The sequence below is a fragment of the Ochlerotatus camptorhynchus genome, unplaced genomic scaffold (genome assembly GCF_037179485.1).
Source record: "Ochlerotatus camptorhynchus isolate MF236.1 unplaced genomic scaffold, CSIRO-AGI_Acam_v1.1 ptg000779l, whole genome shotgun sequence".
In the NCBI taxonomy this organism is placed as follows: domain Eukaryota; kingdom Metazoa; phylum Arthropoda; class Insecta; order Diptera; family Culicidae; genus Ochlerotatus; species Ochlerotatus camptorhynchus.
This window is the reverse complement of record NW_027041244.1, coordinates 1-22087: the sequence shown is the minus strand read 5'-3', so window position 1 is coordinate 22087 and position 22087 is coordinate 1.

The window sequence follows — 22087 nt, the reverse complement described above, 5'->3', positions numbered from 1 at the left end:
CGATACCAATTACAGACACCCAGAAAGCGTTGTACTTCCTTCCTGGTCGAAGGTGTTGGGAACTGCACGATCGCTTCGATTTTTCCGTCGTCCACGCGCCATCCTTGTTCATCAATCACATAGCCGAGGTACTTCATCCGCTTCCTGCAGAACATTGACTTCTCCGATGATATCGTCAGATCCGCTTGCCGTAGTCGCCGAGCCACTTCTTCGAGCAGGGCGATGTGCTCTTCGAAGGTTTCTGAGCAGATGATGATGTCATCCAGGTAGTGAAAGACCTGCGGTTCCATGTCTGCGAAGATGTGCGTCATCAGCCGTGCCAAGGCTTGACTGGCCGTGCACAATCCAAAAGGCACCACCTTGAATTGAAAGTGGCCTCTGGATGGAACGGTGAACGCCGTTAGCGGCCTTGATTTTGAGTGAAGCGGAAGCTGCCAGAAAGCATCCTTGAGGTCTATCGACGAGATGAATTTACTGCTTCGGAGGTTGTTAGTTATCGATGCGATCTGCGGAATCGGATAACCCTCGTTCACCATGATCGAGTTGAGGTGACGGGCATCTAAGCAGACGCGGTACTGACCGGTCTTCTTCTTGACGGCTACTAATGGGTTGTTCCACGGCGAGAATTGAGCTTCTTCGATGACGTCCAGTGCAATCATCCGATCGATTTCTCGATTGACCTCCTGGAGAACGTACGGTGACATAGGGTAGTGCCGTTGCTTCCTTGGTGTGGCGTCTCCTACTTCGATTCGATGTTCGTACATGGTCGTGCGTCCCAGCTTGCCATCCTGCGCCTTCGGGAACTTCGCTATAGTTCTCTCTAAGTGCCTTCTCTGCTCTGCCGTCAGCTCCTTCATCTCTTGGTCTTCACTCCGTTCCTCTTTGTTTTCTACTTCGACCGAGCAGCAAACAGCCTTAACTCCGAATTTGTCCCAAAAGTTCATACCCAAGATGACGCAGTCTGGGATTGATGGCACCATCAGAACTGGGAGAACTTCGTTTCGGTTGTTGTACACTATGGGAAGGTAGACGAATTCGCTGATACTATGCCGTGTTCCGTCCGCTGTCTTGATTCCTCCTTTCACGTTTCCTTTCTGCAACCCATAATCCTCTGCCAGCTGGGTTCGTTTACCGCCGAGCAGCGAGCAGTTGGCTCCGCTGTCTAGCAGTGCAGTTAACTCTTTTCCTAATACCGATATTACAGCGTGCGGTCGATTGTCACTTCCGGGGTTGATGATTATTGAGTTGAGGTTCTTGAACTCTGGGATTTCTGAGGGTTGTTCGAGAGTATGCGGAGAGCTGCTTCCCTCTATTGCATGTTCCCCGCCGTGTAGTTTACCGCATCTGAGCGGCAAGTGAAGCAACTGCGCAGCGAATATCCTTTCCGTCCACAGCGGTAGCAGAATAACACCGCCTGCGGCTTAGGACAGTCCATGAATCTGTGTCCTTCTTCGTCGCAGTTCCAGCAGATCATTACCAACCGTTGGTGGTTTGCCACCGATTGTTGCTGATCACTTTGCTGCTCCACTCTATCTGATCGGTCTTGTTGTTGCGGTTCGCTCCTCCTGCGTGTTTCGCCGGTTGATTCCCCTGTCTGCTGCTGATTCCAACGCTGTGGTTGCCAACCCTGCGTGCTCTGCTGGTGGTCCACCTGTTGCTGCATTCGCGGTATTGGTTGTGGCGCGTTCTGCGGGCGTAGTTGTTGCTGAGCAGACGCCGATGGCATGCTGGTGTATTGTTGACGTGGTTGCTGCAGCTGATCAGGTCCCGAATGGTTAGATCTACCGCCAAATCGAGGCTGCCGCTGGTTTTGCACTGCTTCGTTCGGCCTAGAGCTCTTCCTTTCGAAGTTCATTTTAAGAGCGTTCACTTGCTCAACGAGCTCATCGAGCTTGTACTGCCAGTTGTCTTCCTCCGGATCTGCTGACGCTTCTTCTTCCTGAATTCCTACGACTTCTACTGCGTGCACCCTGTTGAAGCGATGCGGATGTTGCTGTGGTATTTGCACTGGCCTGCTGCTGGCCGCAGGTGTCGCAAAGTTCGGCTCTAGTAGCGCATTATGTGAAATTGGGATGCGACGCTGCCTGTTCAATAGCATCCTCGTTTCGTCGTAGCTGGTACAAATCTCTACCATTTCTCGTAACGATCGAGGCCTTGCTGCTGTAACAATCGCTGCATAGTCCGCGTTCATATTCTTCTTCACTATGAAACACTTCTCTTCTTCCGGAACTGGCGGCTCTACGAACCGGAAAAGTGCAGAGATGTCCCGGTAATATTTTGCAAACGACTCGCCGGCTCCTTGGAATCGAAATGTTGCTTCCAGACGAAGAATTTGGGAGTATCCACTTGGCAGGAATTCTCTCCGTATCTCCCGTTTGAACGCATTCCATGTCGGTAGCAATTGCTGTGAAGTAGCTCTCGCATACCAGTCAAGAGCGTCCTCCTGTAACAGGTGCTTGATGGAGATCAGCAGTGTCTCGTCGGTCATGCCCTCTGACCTGGCGAACGTCTCAACGCGATCCAAGAAAATGTTGAGCGATGTTGTATCCTTTTCTCCTCTAAATTTGAATGGCCAATTATGTACCGCCTTCAGCATCCTTCTCTCGTCCTCTCGCCTTGCTGGAGCTGGTTGTCTTTCTTGGCGAAGCAGACGAGCCAGTAGCTCGTCACGAATCCTGTGGTGCTCTTCCCTGGCTTGCGCTTCTCGGGCTCGTGCATCCCTTGTTTGCGCTTCTCGTGCTTCTTCTTCTCGAGTTCGTGCCGCTCCCTCGCTCGAGCTTCCCTTGCTTCTGTATCTCTGGCTCGCAGCTCTCTAGCTCGTGCCTCCCTAGTCTCGTATTCGTCATTGACGTCGTATGGTGGAGGTGGTGAACCATGACGACGATCCGGTGATAATCTTAGGCCGCTCCTGATGCTTCGATGATCTTCATGTGAGTTTGACAATAACAAACTTTGACCCCGTCCTCCTGAGAACGAAACCAGTCGTGGCGTCGATGACCCTGACGGCGGTAGTTCGTCCTGTTGTCCAGCGTGTTCCCCCGAATCCGCCGAATTGTTTCCTCCTCCAACAGCGCCTTGCTCTTGATCAATGGTCCTCCTTCTCGTACCGGTTGCGTTTGCCTGTTGGTTCACATTAACTTCACTTGGTTGTACACCATCACCACAGGATCTCAACACACTGACAACTTTATTGAACAACACATTCATGTGTACCGTTATCAACGTGTGAGTGTCTTTCAATTCCACCGGGGGATTAATTAAGCGTAACCGACTTCGATAGTGAGACAGTCGCGAACAAAGTTGACTGAGACCGTTTATGTCTCTTGTATTGACGGCTGTTTCGGTGAGCAAGTGAAATTGTTCAACTTGCTCTTGACAAACTTCAATATTAGCTTGAGCACTCATCACATGCTCAGAGCTAGTTGGCATGTTGTCTCTCGAGGACTCTTCTTGCAAGAGTGCCTTGAGGCGAAGCACCTTGCCTCGGTGCGTAGTGGGTCCCAAGTTGACAACATGACGTAGAGCCAACTCGTAATCTATTTCCTCATTACTCAAATGCGTATAATCCATCTCGAAATCTAGTGCGATAAGGCTAAAAACAAATAATCCTATCAAGGATACTCAAGCACAAACCAAAAACTCAATACACAAACCAAAAACTTCCGCTTACGGTAATTTAAATGTGGATTTTCAGTTGGGCGCCAGTGTTACAAGTTCCCCGGTAGCGGTAGAGCAGAACTACCGTAGGGCCAACAAAACACAAACACTAATCGGCATTTGCTCCAACCAAAGCAAAGGAGTGTCGAATAACAGTTTAACATTTATTCATTCGCACCCATTCTCCCACATTCCTACTCCTGATTCCTACTTCCTCTTCTTCCTCTCTCTATCCTTCGTACTTTTCCGGCAACCTTGTGCCTCCTATCATCTTTCCAACTATGTCAATTTTTCTTCTTATGAGTACTCACTTTGCCGGTCGGGTGCACCCTTACCGTCGCACAAACGCCGTCTCGATGATGCTGCTATTCGCACGTCTGTTTGGCTCCACACGCACAACACACCTGCGCTCCTGCCGTCGCTCTGGATGGAGATTCACTCCTCGAAACACCGTCGATCATATCAACGTAAGCGCTCGCGGGTTCGTTTCCCTCCACGTTGGACGTCGCTTCCGTCGAGACCACTAGTTGCTAGCGGCGTGCCCCGTCGCTTCGATGTCGCAAGCACTCCGAGGAGAATAAACCTCGCCTGAGGGTTCCGCAGGTGATGCGGGCTTCGACACTGACCACGTGTCACGATCACGAGACAATCCGATCCAATGAGGTGCTGAAAGTATGGAACAAAAGCCCTGGAACGACTTCCATTAGCTTCAATGCGACGACCCTTTCGTCTTAAATCACTCACTTCTTTTGAAGGCTTCGTCTTTCGATGCCACGATCCACCGCGGCCAGGCGCTGTCCGTGCGATCGGATCTCGTGCTGCTGATCGTCGTCAATTCTCCACGTGCACCTGTGGTTATGGTACTTTAATTATGGTTATTTTATGTACCGAAATTATGGTACCTCTTCTCGCTGCCGGTATGTACGCTTTGTGTGGCGAAAATCTTTTGATTGCCGCGCCGTTTCCAAGCGGGCCGTTTGCAGATCTCTTCGTTTCGGATCTTTTGGACACTGCCGCAATCTTCCGATATCCGTCGGATCGAAAGGCGGTCGTTTTGGCACCACTCACCGCCGAAATTGCAGCCCGCGCGCCGACGAAGAACAATTTTCACCACGCACTCTACTCGCACTCGCGACAACCAAAGAAACGAATATTTTCGGGTTCTTTTCCGACCCACGCTCTTTTGCGTGCTGTTTGCACGGGAATCTTTTCACTTCTGCCTTTCGCTGTGTTCGACGGATCCGGTACAGGCTGATGTGGATGTGTGTGTGCGTGCGGAAGCACAGTCAGCAGACTCAATGCTGAATCATTATTCGTCAAAACAATTTGCGTTGCTCGTTCCTTGTCAAGCGATGTGACCTCTGCAGCATCTTTTGCTTATGCACGTTCGAATGTGTTTAAGCAGCAATTGTGTAAAATTACTCGTTTTTACCAAACACAGGAAAAAATTACAACCCAAATCTAAAACGTAACACGAGTCAGCAGACAAAAGTTGACTGTTCCGCTGCTTAAGATGGAGCTTAACGATGGCCACAATGAGGATGAAGTCTTGGATGAGGACACTGAGTAAGATCTTGAAATTAAAAAGAAGTGATTAAAATGCTCAAAGACTATGAAATTTTTGCTCTTGTTTTTTTTTTAATAAAAGCGGTAACAAACTATAACACCTGTTATAATCTTATGGTCCATTGAAAATTCCTACACAGCAAAAAAAAATGTAATATCGATCAACGCAATTCAAGCTGATGTATGAAATAATGATGTAATAGCAAAAAGCAGATACAATATTACATCAATGGATGTAATTTTGTTCGCAAAATCGATGTACATCATACAATGTGATATTACACAACCGATGGATCGACCTGGTTGCAGCAGTTTCGATGTAATATTCAACAACTTTTTTTGCTGTGTACGATGAATACATGCCGTATAAACCCTTCGGTATGGATAGCTCCCGATATAATCCACAAATCGTTCGCACCACTTTTAGAAACAGGTGTTCCGTCTACCGAAAAAGATAGGATAATTGGTCGTCCTTCTTTGATATGATCCATCAAATTGAACTGGTTCAAAAACTCCGCTATACCAATGTGAATGTATTCTCCATTGCACATTTCCCGAACGTTGGATTTTCTTGGTGTTTTAAGAAGACTACGCGCATCATTTGGCAAATCCAATCCAGTATGTTCCTTCAAAATCTTCAGTAAATCGGAGACTCCGGCCAACGGAACACTGTATTTTGAAACCCAACCTGCCAGATCTGCTTTCAATTGGGAGCTGGGAGAAACATCAGTTGTTCTAATTGATTCATCTGTATTCTGCATAGGAAACACATTAAAAAACAAATTAATAGCTAACAAACGTGTGCATTGATAAAATTAAATCCGTCACTAACATTGTTTCCATACTCGTTTTCAGTCAACGGATCAAGATTTTTCCATATTGTCTCGTCAAAAGCTTGATCCAAATACTCTATATCCATAAATTCGTTCGAAGAGGCACTCTCCGTTGACGAATTCCGTACTTCATCGCAAGAAGCATCAGCATCCGGTAAATGAATGGGGAGGCACGTCCGTGGCCGCGGCGAAGCAAATGTTTGCAATTGTGGCTCTTTAAGTTTATGTCGATGTGCTCTCGGTCTTTTTTTAAGAACCCGTGGTAAGATTCTCGGCATTTTGAAACGAAAGAGGAAACTTGAAACCTTGACGACTGACTGTTTTAATGTTATGACAAATTATTTCAAAGATGCATGAATAAATGTACAGAAAATTCGACACACCATGTACAAGAGTATGTTCTGCAGTCGTTGGGAAGGTCATCAACAGCAGCTGTAGACCCGAGGATCAGCAACCAACAACGAAATCAGTATACCCTAAATGGCATGGGATCGAAACTAGTAATTGTGCAGTTAAAAAAGTCTTAAAAATATCAGCACTGTAATTGACAGAAATATGTTTACTTCTGTTGATGATCACCATCTGGCTAAGATGATTCAATTAAGTTTAAGTTTAAGAAATTAAGTTTCCACGCTTCGCAAAAAATATTTTTTTATAATATTTAATTACGTTTCAAATAAATCCACGTAAAGATCAGTACTGAACTGGCAACATAAATCATTATCTTTACATCGTTAACGATTGGTATCGAGATTTTGATAAAAATCTTTATAAATTATTCATTATTAGACTTGGAGTAGCTTTGAATGGCTTCATGAAATGGTGACGATCGCTATCGATTTTTTATATGAATGGCTTTAAAGGCCGATATATCGCAATTTGAAGAAATTTAAATAAATGGTTGGTCGGGATATGTCTTGTGAGTAGCCCTAATAAAAAATAACCATAAACGAACGATAACCCAAATCATTGAACTATTCCACAAATGGTTTGGATAATACCCAGAACACGTCGTTAAGCAAATTAAGCATACAATTTTTATTAGGGAGTCCTTTAGTTTTCTACTAACGTAACATTAACCAGATTTAAATAAAATGCTCAATTTGCAAAATAATAGCATTTTAAGATTGCACTCGTATACCTCACCGTGTAAAATTTGGAAACCATCATCACTCTCATAGTTCTTCTATTCTCCACGAGTGCCAACTTTGATTTGCCAATTGGTAAATCAAAGTTGGCACTCGTGGAGAATAGAAGAACTATGAAAGTGATGATGATTTCAACATTTTCCACGGGGAGGTATACGAGTGCAATCTTAAAATGCATTTATTTCACAAATGGAGCATTTTATTTAAATCTGGTTGCTACCGAGGGGCACGCAATACAATGAACCGGTGCGTTGAAATTAAAATGCAAAAGTACTTAAAGTAATTAATGCGTTTTGAAGTAGTACTGACGGTAGTTAAAATTATCTATCTGTAATTAATGTAAACGTATTGAAAATGTAATTAATGTACATTAATTACTAAATTTCAACTGTAATTAATGGAGTTAAAAAGTAGTTAATGTTCTACATTGTGTAATTAATGTAATTAAAGCAGTAGTTAATGGAATTGATTTAATTACAGCCGTTGCCTGCGTTGGAGTTAAAGTACAAACGAAGTGACAGACGGAGTGGCTCGAAAACTTTGGTGACTAATCTGCTATTGCAATTTTTCAGTGTACCACATGGCAACACCACTACTATTGGATTGTACCACATGGCAACACTACTACCAACAATCAATACGAAACTAACGATTTTAAATTGGCTCACCACTTTAGTAGCCTATTGGTCCCAAGCAAACGATTAACGTACCCTATTCTAGTCGAAATTCTAGTACTACGCAATGTTTGTTTTGATTCGCTATGAAAGTTTGACAGATAAAATGAGGGGTTATTGGTTTTTCCTATGTTTCGAAGGGTGATTCGACAAGCTTGGGACCGAAGATAGTACCAGAGGTGAGCCAAAAAGTTGAGCACGTTTCTTCGGGACCTACTTGTCTTAGAGTTACCTCTATGCTACTACTGGATTGAACTCAATGAGGTACAGAGAGAGGTGAAGCAGATGAAATATGGTTGTATTAGTAATCCAAAAAATCAACCTAAACGCAAGTAGTGACGTCACTAATTGCATGTATCATACAGTCACACAACTTAACCAACAATCAATACGAAACTAACGATTTTAAATTGGCTCACCACTTTAGTAGCCTATTGGTCCCAAGCAAACGATTAATGTACCCTATTCTAGTTGAAATTCTATTACTACACTATGTTTGTTTTGATTCGCTATGAAAGTTTGACAGATAACATCAGGGGTGTGTGGATTCATGCAGAACATGCAGGGGTGAGTGAAATAGCTTGGGGCTGCTTGGGACCGTTGTTCTGGTACTGAGTGAGCCAAAAATAATAATGATTTTCTTCGGGACCCAGTGGTCTTAGAGTTACCAACAATCAATACGAAACTAACGATTTTAAATTGGCTCACCACTTTAGTAGCCTATTGGTCCCAAGCAAACGATTAACCTACCCTATTCTAGTTGAAATTCTATTACTACACTATGTTTGTTTTGATTCGCTATGAAAGTTTGACAGATAACATCAGGGGTGTGTGGATTCATGCAGAACATGCAGGGGTGAGTGAAATAGCTTGGGACTGCTTGGGACCGTTGTTCTGGTACTGAGTGAGCCAAAAATAATAATGATTTTCTTCGGGACCCAGTGGTCTTAGAGTTACCTCTATGGAGTTACCTCTATGACTTAACCACAAACGAAGTGACAGACGGAGCGGCTCGAAAACTTTGGTGACTAACCTGCTATTTCAATTTTTCAGTGTACCACATGGCAACACCACTACTACTGGATTGACCACATGGCAACAATACTACCATAGAGGTAACTCTAAGACCACTGGGTCCCGAAGAAAATCATTATTATTTTTGGCTCACTCAGTACCAGAACAACGGTCCCAAGCAGTCCCAAGCTATTTCACTCACCCCTGCATGTTCTGCATGAATCCACACACCCCTGATGTTATCTGTCAAACTTTCATAGCGAATCAAAACAAACATAGTGTAGTAATAGAATTTAAACTAGAATAGGGTACGTTAATCGTTTGCTTGGGACCAATAGGCTACTAAAGTGGTGAGCCAATTTAAAATCGTTAGTTTCGTATTGATTGTTGATACTACTGGATTGTACTAGCATTTTCACCAAATGTATTAGAATGTTTTGGTTCTATCTCTTTCACTCTATTCAAAACTGAAATGCATAAAAAAATGACAACATGTTACGTACTCTTTGCACACTGTCAAAGAATCATTGTACACAAAATCAACTTTGTTCAAATCAAAACAAAAAAACTAACCCATCTGGTGGATGATGGCACAAGCTTCCAAGAAAATTCTATTACAGTGAACCACATTATTTAAATGGATTTCTTCGCCAGTTAGTCGTCTGTCACTTCGTTTGTGACTTAACCAACTGCTCCACCTCGGTAATCCAGTTCATTGGATTGAACTAGCATTTTCACCAAATGTACTAGAATGTTTTGGTTCTATCTCTTTCACTCTACTCAAAACTGAAATGCATAAAAAATGACAAAATGATACACTCTTTGCACACTGTCAAAGAATCATTGTACACAAAATCAACTTAGTGCAACACCAAAACAAAAATAGTATCCCATCTGGTGGATGATGGCACAAGCTTCTAAGAAAATTCTATTACAGCGAACCACATTATTTTAATTGATTTCTTCGCCAGTTAGTCGTCTGTCACTTCGTTTGTGGTTAAAGGTTATTGCGTGCCCCAAGGTTGCTGCTACAGTTGTAGAAAAGCTGAAATATATGTCTACACATACAAATCGGAAAAGAAATTATTTTTTTCTATATTATATGTCTATTGAGTGGTCCTTAAGTTTTCTACTAACGTACCACTTACCATATTTAAATAAAATGCGCCATTTGCAAAATAAAAGTATTTTAAGATTGCACTCGTATACCTCACCGTGTAAAATTTTGAATCCATCATCACTCTCATAATTCTTCTATTCTCCATGAGTGCCAACTATGATTTGCCAATAGGCGAATCCAATTGAAACTAAGCGATTGTTTCAGCCTCTGGCTAATGGCGTAGAAAAACTCTCATGCTAGACGAAAATTTTCCATAAGTTGTGTTTATGAAATTCATATGTGTCGGCCATAAGGCTCAACTTATGAAATTTTTTAGTCTATTTGCCTCAGTATACCCAGAAATGGGTAAACTATGTTGGGAGTGAGAAGTTGGTAAATGGAAAACATCGACATAAATCCGATCGACGTTGTTCATTTGTCGCCAGGGAAGCAGCTTCCACACCTGGACCCTATAACCTATCGACCCATCAACTCATGGAACGGGGACCAACGGTTTTACCAACAATCAATACGTAACTAACGATTTTAAATTGGCTCACTACTTGACTAGCCTATTGGTCCCAAGCAATTCGATTATCGTACCCCATTCTAGTCGAAATTCTAGTACTACACTATGTTTGTTTTGATTCGCTATGAAAGTTTGACAGATAATATAAGGGGTTAATCGATTTTCGTATGTTTCGAGGGGTGCATCGATTAGCTTGGGACCGAAGATTGTACCAGAGCTGAGCCAAAAAGTTGAGCACGTTTCTCCGGGACCTACTAGTCTTAGAGTTACCTCTATGGTTTTACTGGGCCTACGTAATCAGAGATTTCATGCCTCAGAAAATCCCGGCTGTGCTGACTGAGACTAGGAGCACGCAATAACCTTTAACTTCAACGCAGGCAACAACTGTAATTAAATTAATTCCATTAACTACTGCTTTAATTACATTAACTACACAATGTAGAACATTAACTACTTTTTAACTCCATTAATTAGGGAGTCTTCAGCGGTGGTCTATTTTTGGACCAACTTTATACTGGATTTGGAACAGTGAAAACTAAATAGAACCAGCCAAAATAGATCAGCATTGATGTTTATGCACCGGTGATGTATTTTTTTTTCTTAACTGTCAAACATTCAACCATTGTCGAGTGGGGCAGAGTTTTTGAATCCGGATTCAAATATTTGTTTTCAAAAGATGGATTGGTTTGACCAAGTAATCTTTACTGCCAGCAGTGTCTCGCTATCGGAGGATAATGAAGAATATTTGCTTTTACGTTAGGCTGAAGGTGAGCCGCAAATTCATTCATTGAATCATACCAAATAATAATCATATATTTCTTGTGATTTGGCAGCAGAAAATCATAACCTAAAACGGAAAGGCTCGCGTCCTGGAAGACGCCCTAATGTGGATCGTAATTTCCGTTCCGGTCATCAGAAATTGTTTGATGACTACTTCAGCAAAACGCCGACCTATGATGAAAAACATTTTCTTCGACGTTTCCGCGTACCGAGGACCATGTTTCTTAAAATTATGCGAGATTTGGAGTCATCTGATAACTTTTTCAAGCTGCGATGCGATGCAGCTGGAAAAATTGGCCTTAGTCCACTGCAAAAATGTACTGCTGCCTTAAGGATACTGGCTTACGGGGCTTCGGTAAGCTCGTTGGATGAGAACTTGAGAATTGGAGAATCAACCAGCCTACTAACTCTGAGACATTTTTGCGAAGCTGTCATTAAGCTATACGGCCCACAATACTTGCGCACACCTACACCGGAAGAGGTAAGAAGCCTGCACTGTACACAAACATCATCCTCTGATCGAATGAAACCTCAGACCATTCAAAACAAAACACCGAAATTGCTTTTTCGAATGATAGCTGCAACCGGATGACGGTTGTTTTGAAATCAGATGATTTTCCTCTCGAATACAGGATGAAACTTGCTATGAGAAGGGATAGGGCCTTCAGTTTAAATGCGTAATGCTCTCTGCAGAATGACTGTCATACTAAATGGAAATGCATATGGTATTGGTTCAGCCCCATAACGCAAATCATTCAAAACGATGATTTAAATAATTCTATCGAACGTCATTTGCTGATCTGAGCTGACAAACGAGGTGGAAGCATATGCATCGCTATCAGAGCTGTTACGAACATAGGTAAAGCATGAAAACCAATGTTTGGTAAATTCGTGGTGGAGGAGGTTTTCTCCACCACGAAATTTTTTGTATGCATAATGGAATGGCTTATAATGGCTATTCAGTATGGAATTGTAGATTATCAACTTATAAATCTAATTAAATGCACTTACATGTCACACTATTCTTAAATGTTTGTCCTCTGAGTGCTGTATGTTTTATAGCTAATTTCCAAACAAAAATCATCCTGTATTTGGATGACAGTCATATGGATGTTCATCATCTGACGACGAATTCAACCATAAGAAAATCATCCAAAATTCGAATGCATATTGTTAAAGGGCTCGAGCAATGCAATAATCATTCGAAGTGTCGCGGATGTTTTGGTTCAGTGTGATGCTTGAAAATGCAGAACGAGGTTTCCCTGGCATGGTACACACAAAAAATTATCATTGATTAAATTGAAAAAACCATTGGTAGAATTAAAAGTTTGCGTTGGTTCTTTTTGGTAGAAAGTCTTTTGCATTCAAAACAAAAGTCAGTCAACTGTCAATTCAAAAATAACTCGTTTTTTACTTTTAAAAGTAGAAACTTTCAAATCGAATTGTAGAACTGTCAACATAAAAATCCATGTTTTTTAAATAGACTAACGAAAAGATTTAATTTAAGAGATGGGCATTTTTATCGCAACGATGTATGTTTTGATCTCAAATATGAATTATTTTTAATTCGACTGCTATATGCTTGAAAAAAAAACAATGGAAATATTTTATTTAATATATTTTCGTTTATTTATATTTTTGATGATGACTGAAAGGGCACTGCATTGTGGAATCTTCCATGGGAAGCATTTTACGCAAATGATACAGTTGGTGATGGTGATGATGGGAGTAGCCTTCTTTTCCGACAAGACTGACGAGGCTGCTCAAAACACATAAATTAGTAAAATCGGAAGCAAGCTCGAAAGTATTCGAAAATTTCATCAACCTACCTCCAAATCCCGTAGCTGGAATATCCTTCCGATCCTTCCACTCGATAGCGTCAGAAGAGAAACAAGCACGCCGGCGGATGAAAATGTGGGAAACTTGAAGAAACTGCTGCTGCTCATGTTAGCTGCTGGTCTCGTTTTTTTCACACGTCCAATTTGGCGGGAAACGGTGGTCCAGTACTGTCAAAAACTTTGCAATGAAGAGGTTTTTGACAGTTTTCGACTTTTATTCTAAAACATACACTTTTAAAATTACAAGCCGAAAGTGAAAGAAACACTTTTAACCCAAAAATATATGTTTTATTTTGAAAATTTTCATAGTTAGAACTACGAAATTTGGGAAACTTTTAATTTGATCATGCATTATTTTTAAAGCAACAATTTTTGTTCTTTGTGTGTAGGATCCTTGGATTGCATGCATTGGAAATGGAGAAACTGTCCAGTGGCACTCAAAGGACGATACCAAGGAAAAGAAAGAAAACCTACGATTGTGTTGGAAGTTTTTGCTTCACGTGACACGTATATTTGGCATTGTTTTTTTCGGATGCCCAGGCAGCTGCAATGATATAAACGTACTGGATCGCTCACCATTATTAAATGAAGTGTTGCAGGTTGCTGGTTGCTGAGACGTTAGCTTTCCGTTTTGGCTTCATTAAAATCCGGGAATCTTGAAGCTCCTTGAACTTTGGCTCGTTTTTCAAAATTTCGTAGCAATGCTGAATTTTAAATGTTTTCAGTTTCAATTCTTTGAGAAAAATTTTCCTTGCCTCCTGAAAGCGGTCGTCGTTGGTTGTTCCACTGCAGTTCAGCCTGTTTACGAACGCGAAGCAACCTACAAATTTAGCCACATGGTGGCTCAGCATCCCGAATCGCTGCCGTATTCCATCAGCTGGGCGACTGGCGAAAGACGGAATTTGGGACTGTGTGTGGTCTTTCACGGCCTTTCAAAAATCTCCCCTATGCTGGTCTGTTCCTTTGACAGCATCCTTCGAAATAGCTAGCCACGATCGACATAACTGTTCATCTTCCTCCTCCAACCAGTTGCTACCTCGCTTGGGATGTGGCTGTGACATTCTACAGGAAAAATTTCTTTGTTGTTCAACTTCCAGGATTCCAGGACTTACCTTCAACTGAACAGAAAGCAAACAAATTTATCATTAATCGAATTAATCACCGACAGAAAACGACAAGCGAAATCAAAAGACTGCCACGAACAAGCACCTGACTGAAGAATCTATTTGTTTTGGTTTATTTCCCATCGTCTGTCAAAAAACCCAACACCCTCGTTCGAGCTAACTCAAAATTGAGTACAAGTTACTCAATTTCATATCATGCTTTGAAACGTCATAGTATGTGTAATCGTGATTTATGAATTTGAGTAACATTAACTCAAGAGAAAATTAATATTGGCAAAACTCATTTTTGAGTTTCTTGCCTATGTTCCTACTGAAAATAGGTTCCTACTGAAAATAGGTAGGTTCCAGAATATCTCCAGAATGGCTTAAGATTTTTCAAGAACCGCTTGCTGTTATGAAATTTTCGTTCAATTGTGATCGTTTGAAATTGGTTTCATAAAATTTCGTTGAAAACTGACGAAACGGCATTTGAATTTGAGATCTTGGAGGTTTGTAACGCAAAGGTTAATAAGGAAGTGCAAATAGAGGCTAAAATCAATGCTAAAACGTCTCTTGATTGCTATTATTCTTGTTTGGTTATTTTTCGCAAGAAAGAAAACATACGAAAGGGATACAAAAAAATCAACAGCATCCAATTTGAGTTGTTCATACTCATTTCCATATCTACAGGGCGGACTCGATTATCCGGAGTCTTGAAAAAAAATTCACTCCGGATAATCGAGCCCTCCGGATAATCGAGCCATAAAAAAAATTTTTTTTTTTTGGTCTTATGTGGTCTCATTTAATGTTTTTAGTGTTCCCATTGAACGCTATTGAAGAATTATGGAATCGGACCGCTGGTTGTGTAGATATGGCCGGAACAAAATCCGGCGTTTATGGGTCATGAGGCTAAATTTGACTTGAAAGGAACAAAACCCATTAAGCGACACATCAAATTAAATCAAAATTTGATATCAAGATCAATGGTGGAAAATATTAAGTACCTTGGACCATATTGGCCACTTCCGGACAAGCTCCAGGAGCCCCGGGAAAGTGACCAGAATCGGACTTGGATAATAACCTATCATGAGGCACATTAAAATCTCAAGATCCTGACCAGTTAGAAAATTACTGCCTTGGGCAAAGTTGTTCTAGAGATCATAATCTTTTCGCTGGTGGAGAGTAGTTCAGAATTTTCTCACTACGTAGCGCTAGAATACATGTGAAATTATCGCATGTGATATATCTCGAGATCATGACCAGATAGAAAATTACTGTCGTCGACAAAGTTGTTCAGAAGGTCAAGGCCTTTTCGTTGGTGGACAGTAGTTCAGCGTTTTCTCACTTCGCGGCACTAGTATACATGTAAAATTCTCGCAAATATATAAAATATTTCTAGATCCTTACCATATAAAAAGTTACTGTCTTCGGCAAAGTTTTTCATGAAGTCCAGATCTTTTCGTTGGTGGAGTAGTTCAGAAAATTCTCACTAAGTGGCGCTAGTATATACATGCAATTTTCGCATATACAATAGCTCGAGATCCTGAGCAGATAGAAAGTTTCTGTTTTCGGCAAACTTGTTCAGAGGGTCAAGACTTTTTGGCTGGTGGACAGTAGCCCAGAAATTTTTCACCAAATTTCGCTAGTAAACGTGTGCAATTCTCGCGTATGCTAAGCTCGAGATGCTGACAGGTAGAAAATTGCTGTCTTCGAAAAAGTTGTTCAAGATGTCAATGCCTATTGCTTGGTGCACAATAGTTCCGAATTTTCACACTACGTGGCGCTAGACTACACGTGAAATTCTCGTATGTGATTTGTTTCGAGATCCTGACCAGATAGAAAGTTACTGTCTACAACAAAGTTATTCAGGAGGTCAAAGTCTTTTGGCTGGTGAGCAATAGTTCAGAATTTTCTCATAAACTCTAGGCTTTAAACTCCCGAACAACTTTGTACTAGATCTTATTCAACTGAGTAGAAACCTTTTTGTGACTTTTTACTCAATTTTGAGTTAGCTCGAACGAGCGTTAGAGTGATTTGGAACAGTATTTTTCTTGTTCCAAATTGTGACGAAAATAGATCAAATCATATACCAGATTCAAAATTATGCAGATTAGATCCGGTATAAAACAAAATTTGGAACACCGGTGCAGCAGTGTTTTTGTGTTTGTTCTAAAAAAATAGACCAAAACCAGGATTTGGACCACCGCTGAAGATGCCCTTACCTTATACTAAATACTACCCATTGTGATGTACTACACGTTGTCAACGCTGCAATATGTATGATTTTTATTTGAATTTATTTATTTATTCAATCTAATCCTAGATATCCTACTACAGCCAAACAATGGATTCTGGCTAAATCAGTGGTTCACACATTTCCCCAACTTCAACAAACCCGATGTACCTTCCTTAAAAGTTGTCCTAGCTCGCTACCTACTTTCTATATGCAATTTTCACACTGCCGTACTCTAACGGAACTATCAACTCTAGACTTTCATCTCCTCCATCTATCGTATAAAAATTACCATCTGTTATTTGAATTAATTAGAACTAGATTACATACTTCTTATGAACACATGTCATTGTCATGTCATGTCATTTATGCTATAACATGAATAAATAAATAACTTAAGATGTTTTGTTTTCTCTATAACATTAATTGAAAGTATTTAAAATTATGCTGCACTAATTTAATCACATTGATCAAATTGAGTAAAACTAACTCAAAAGCTCATTCATTTGACAGTGAGTAAATGTAACTCAGATCTCCGTGTAATCACCGTTTACTCAAAAGTGAGTCAACATAAGGCTACTCACTTTTGAGTAGCCATACCTGCCGTTGATATGAGCACATTCGACTCAATTTTGAGTTGATCTGAATAAGCGTATACGTATATATACACTGATAAATTCAACTAATCCCATTTTGCTTGAAATTTAATCAATTTGACATTAAACTCAGTTTAATCATATCGAATGATTAAAAATTAATCCCCTCTTTCTAAAAATTAAGCATCTGATATTAATCCCAGTTTAATCATGGTTGATTGATTGTAGATTATCTTTTTTTGAATAAAATTTAATCATTTTTGATTCTATTTTGATAATTTTTGATTGAATTTTAATATTTTTTGATATAGGTATATATAAGTATTGAAAAAGAATAAAATTTCATACTGGAAAGATTATTTCGAATTTAATCATGCATTACTACTGCCGAAGTAATCATGGTTCGGACTCAATAAGGTGAAGCGGGAATCTGCATACTTTTTAAGCTTTTTTGATTTAAATTATCTTTGAGTGTACGATATACACAGCAAAAAAAATGTAATATCGATCAACGTAATTCAAGCTGATGTATGAAATAATGATGTAATAGCCGAAATCAGATACAATATTACATCAACAGATGTAATTTTGTTCGCAAAATCGGTATACATCGTGCAACGTAATATTACACCACCAGCGGAATGACCTCTGTGCAGCTGTTTGGATGTTATATTCAACAACTTTTTTTTTTCTGTGTACACAGAAAAAAAAAAGTTGTTGAATATTACATCCAAACTGCTGCAACCAGGTCAATCCATGGGTTGTGTAATATAACGTTGTACGATGTACATCGATTTTGCGAACAAAATTACATCCTTACCTTACCTTACCAATCAGACTAAGGCCTTGTTTTTCCTCTGCTGTCCGAAGAAGTCGTCTCCACTCTACTCGATCCATGACCACACTTCGCCAACCTCGTAGTCTGCGAAGGGTCTGCAAGTCGCCTTCTACTTGGTCGATCCACCTTGCCCGCTGCGCGCCTCTTCTTCTTGTTCCTGTTGGGTCGCTTTCTAGAACCATTTTCACTGGGTCGTCGTGCGGCATTCTTACGACGTACCCAGCCCACCGTAGTCGCCCAATTTTTGCAATGTGGACGATGGATGGTTCTCCCAGTAGCTGGTGCAATTGGTGGTTCATTCGCCTCCTCCACGTTCCGTCATCTATCTGCACTCCACCGTAGATGGTACGCAACACCTTCCGTTCGAAAACACCAAGGGCGCGTTGGTCCCCCACGAGCATAGTCCAGGCCTCGTGGCCGTAGAGTACCACCGGTCTAATCAGCGTCTTGTAGACAGTCAACTTCGTGCGGCGGCGAATTTTATTCGACCGGAGCGTCCTCCGGAGTCCAAAGTAGGCACGATTCTCTGCCATAATGCGTCTTTGAATTTCTCTGCTGGTATCATTTTCGGCGGTCACCAGTGAGCCCAAATACACGAACTCATCGACCACCTCGATTTCGTCACCGTCAATCTGAACTCGGGGTGGGAGACGAGGGGGACGACTCTATCTGGGAGGGAGAAGCAAAAACTACACACAAAATCTAATAAATCAATCACAATATTGCGCAAAAAAATTCTTGGCAAATAAAAATTATCAAGTAATTTGTTCCCATAATGAGGGGTTTTGGTTTTTCGTGTCTCTGCTGTTTACGTGTTACCAACAATCAATACGAAACTAACGATTTTAAATTGGCTCACCACTTTAGTAGCCTATTGGTCCCAAGCAAACGATTAACCTACCCTATTCTAGTTGAAATTCTATTACTACACTATGTTTGTTTTGATTCGCTATGAAAGTTTGACAGATAACATCAGGGGTGTGTGGATTCATGCAGAACATGCAGGGGTGAGTGAAATAGCTTGGGACTGCTTGGGACCGTTGTTCTGGTACTGAGTGAGCCAAAAATAATAATGATTTTCTTCGGGACCCAGTGGTCTTAGAGTTACCTCTATGGTGTTACCGTCGGATGACTTATAGCCCGTCCACATTACAGCGTATATCACGTGATATACGGTGTCTTGCAATGAGCACTCATACATCTAGTTTTCACTGGAAATCCTATGTATGAGTGCTCATTGCAAGACAGCCTATATTACGTGATATAGGCTGTAATGTGAACGGGGTATTAATAGTACGTTCAGACTACAGAGTTATAACCAACAATCAATACGAAACTAACGATTTTAAATTGGCTCACCACTTTAGTAGCCTATTGGTCCCAAGCAAACGATTAACGTACCCTATTCTAGTTGAAATTCTATTACTACACTATGTTTGTTTTGATTCGCTATATTACCAACAATCAATACGAAACTAACGATTTTAAATTGGCTCACCACTTTAGTAGCCTATTGGTCCCAAGCAAACGATTAACGTACCCTATTCTAGTTGAAATTCTATTACTACACTATGTTTGTTTTGATTCGCTATGAAAGTTTGACAGATAACATCAGGGGTGTGTGGATTCATGCAGAACATGCAGGGGTGAGTGAAATAGCTTGGGACTGCTTGGGACCGTTGTTCTGGTACTGAGTGCGCCAAAAATAATAATGATTTTCTTCGGGACCCAGTGGTCTTAGAGTTACCTCTATGATATTACCAACAATCAATACGAAACTAACAATTTTAAATTGGCTCACCACTTTAGTAGCCTATTGGTCCCAAGCAAACGATTAACGTACCCTATTCTAGTCGAAATTCTAGTACTACGCAATGTTTGTTTTGATTCGCTATGAAAGTTTGACAGATAAAATGAGGGGTTATTGGTTTTTCCTATGTTTCGAGGGGTGATTCGACAAGCTTGGGACCGAAGATAGTACCAGAGGTGAGCCAAAAAGTTGAGCACGTTTCTTCGGGACCTTCTAGTCTTAGAGTTACCTCTATGATATTACCAACAATCAATACGAAACTAACGATTTTAAATTGGCTCACCACTTTAGTAGCCTATTGGTCCCAAGCAAACGATTAACGTACCCTATTCTAGTTGAAATTCTATTACTACACTATGTTTGTTTTGATTCGCTATGAAAGTTTGACAGATAACATCAGGGGTGTGTGGATTCATGCAGAACATGCAGGGGTGAGTGAAATAGCTTGGGACTGCTTGGGACCGTTGTTCTGGTACTGAGTGAGCCAAAAATAATAATGATTTTCTTCGGGACCCAGTGGTCTTAGAGTTACCTCTATGATATTACCAACAATCAATACGAAACTAACGATTTTAAATTGGCTCACCACTTTAGTAGCCTATTGGTCCCAAGCAAACGATTAACGTACCCTATTCTAGTTGAAATTCTATTACTACACTATGTTTGTTTTGATTCGCTATGAAAGTTTGACAGATAACATCAGGGGTGTGTGGATTCATGCAGAACATGCAGGGGTGAGTGAAATAGCTTGGGACTGCTTGGGACCGTTGTTCTGGTACTGAGTGAGCCTAAAATAATAATGATTTTCTTCGGGACCCAGTGGTCTTAGAGTTACCTCTATGATATTACCATAGAGGTAACTCTAAGACCACTGGGTCCCGAAGAAAATCATTATTATTTTTGGCTCACTCAGTACCAGAACAACGGTCCCAAGCAGTCCCAAGCTATTTCACTCACCCCTGCATGTTCTGCATGAATCCACACACCCCTGATGTTATCTGTCAAACTTTCATAGCGAATCAAAACAAACATAGTGTAGTAATAGAATTTCAACTAGAATAGGGTACGTTAATCGTTTGCTTGGGACCAATAGGCTACTAAAGTGATGAGCCAATTTAAAATTGTTAGTTTCGTATTGATTGTTGATATTACTACACTATGTTTGTTTTGATTCGCTATGAAAGTTTGACAGATAACATCAGGGGTGTGTGGATTCATGCAGAACATGCAGTGGTGAGTGAAATAGCTTGGGACTGCTTGGGACCGTTGTTCTGGTACTGAGTGAGCCAAAAATAATAATGATTTTCTTCGGGACCCAGTGGTCTTAGAGTTACCTCTATGTTATAACTCTCCAGTCTGGACAGCGTTTAATGCTTGTGGAAAGTTGGAGTTGAAAAATCACTTGTAGAGACTCCCCAACTAACATTTTCAGCTTTGTAAGCCAACTTTTCCAGCGTTGTGCTGTAAAGTAGCTGAAAAGAAGCTGCAGATACAGCTACAAGCAAAAGCTAGCAAAATAGTTTTGGAGAGCGTTTACTCAACTTTCTCACAACCATCATTCAATTTGTCAGTCGCACTGAATAACATCAGCCAATAAACGCTAATGTCACTTCTATACACACACTAATCAACTTTCCACTTGTAGCTGCAAAACAAAGCTAACAAAGTGATTATATTACTCATTTGATGGCTTCTACACAACCAACAACTCTTGCTGAATAACATTAACATCAAAAGTGCTTTTTCAACAACTAAACAACCTGTACTCAGCTTATAAACTGTGTTAGAGCAACTTGGGATGCATTTTCATAGTCAACTGTATTTATTTTTAGACGTGTGCAGTTTTACAGCTTTTACCTAGGCTTTTACCAACAATCAATACGAAACTAACGATTTTAAATTGGCTCACCACGGAGTGTTCTTTTATAATTAGTCGAGAAAAGTGATTCATGTGCACTATTATAAAGCCTCTACTCAGCGATTTTGTTGTAGAAGGGAATGTTGATTTGTTTACACAAGTTCAAAGTGTTGGCGTAGCACAGTTGGTATAGTGTCAAGGTTTGCCAATGAGGTCGTCTCGAGTTCGATTCCAGGTTCCGGTGCAGGGTAATTATTTGTAACTAATTTCGATTAATTTGATTCACAGCAAAAATAAACTCAATAAATTCCTTCATAAAAAAGCATAAACAGTATTTAACCCGGCTTCAAGAGAAAGCTGTGTAGTGATTATTTGGACAACCGGGAAAAGGTTTGAATATAAGCGCCTTTCAAGTTCACACACAACTAAACAGCAGGATTAACAGCTGTATAGAAGCGTTAATGGATTGCAATAAGAGCTTCTCCCGACCACAACAGCCATAAGTAGCTGA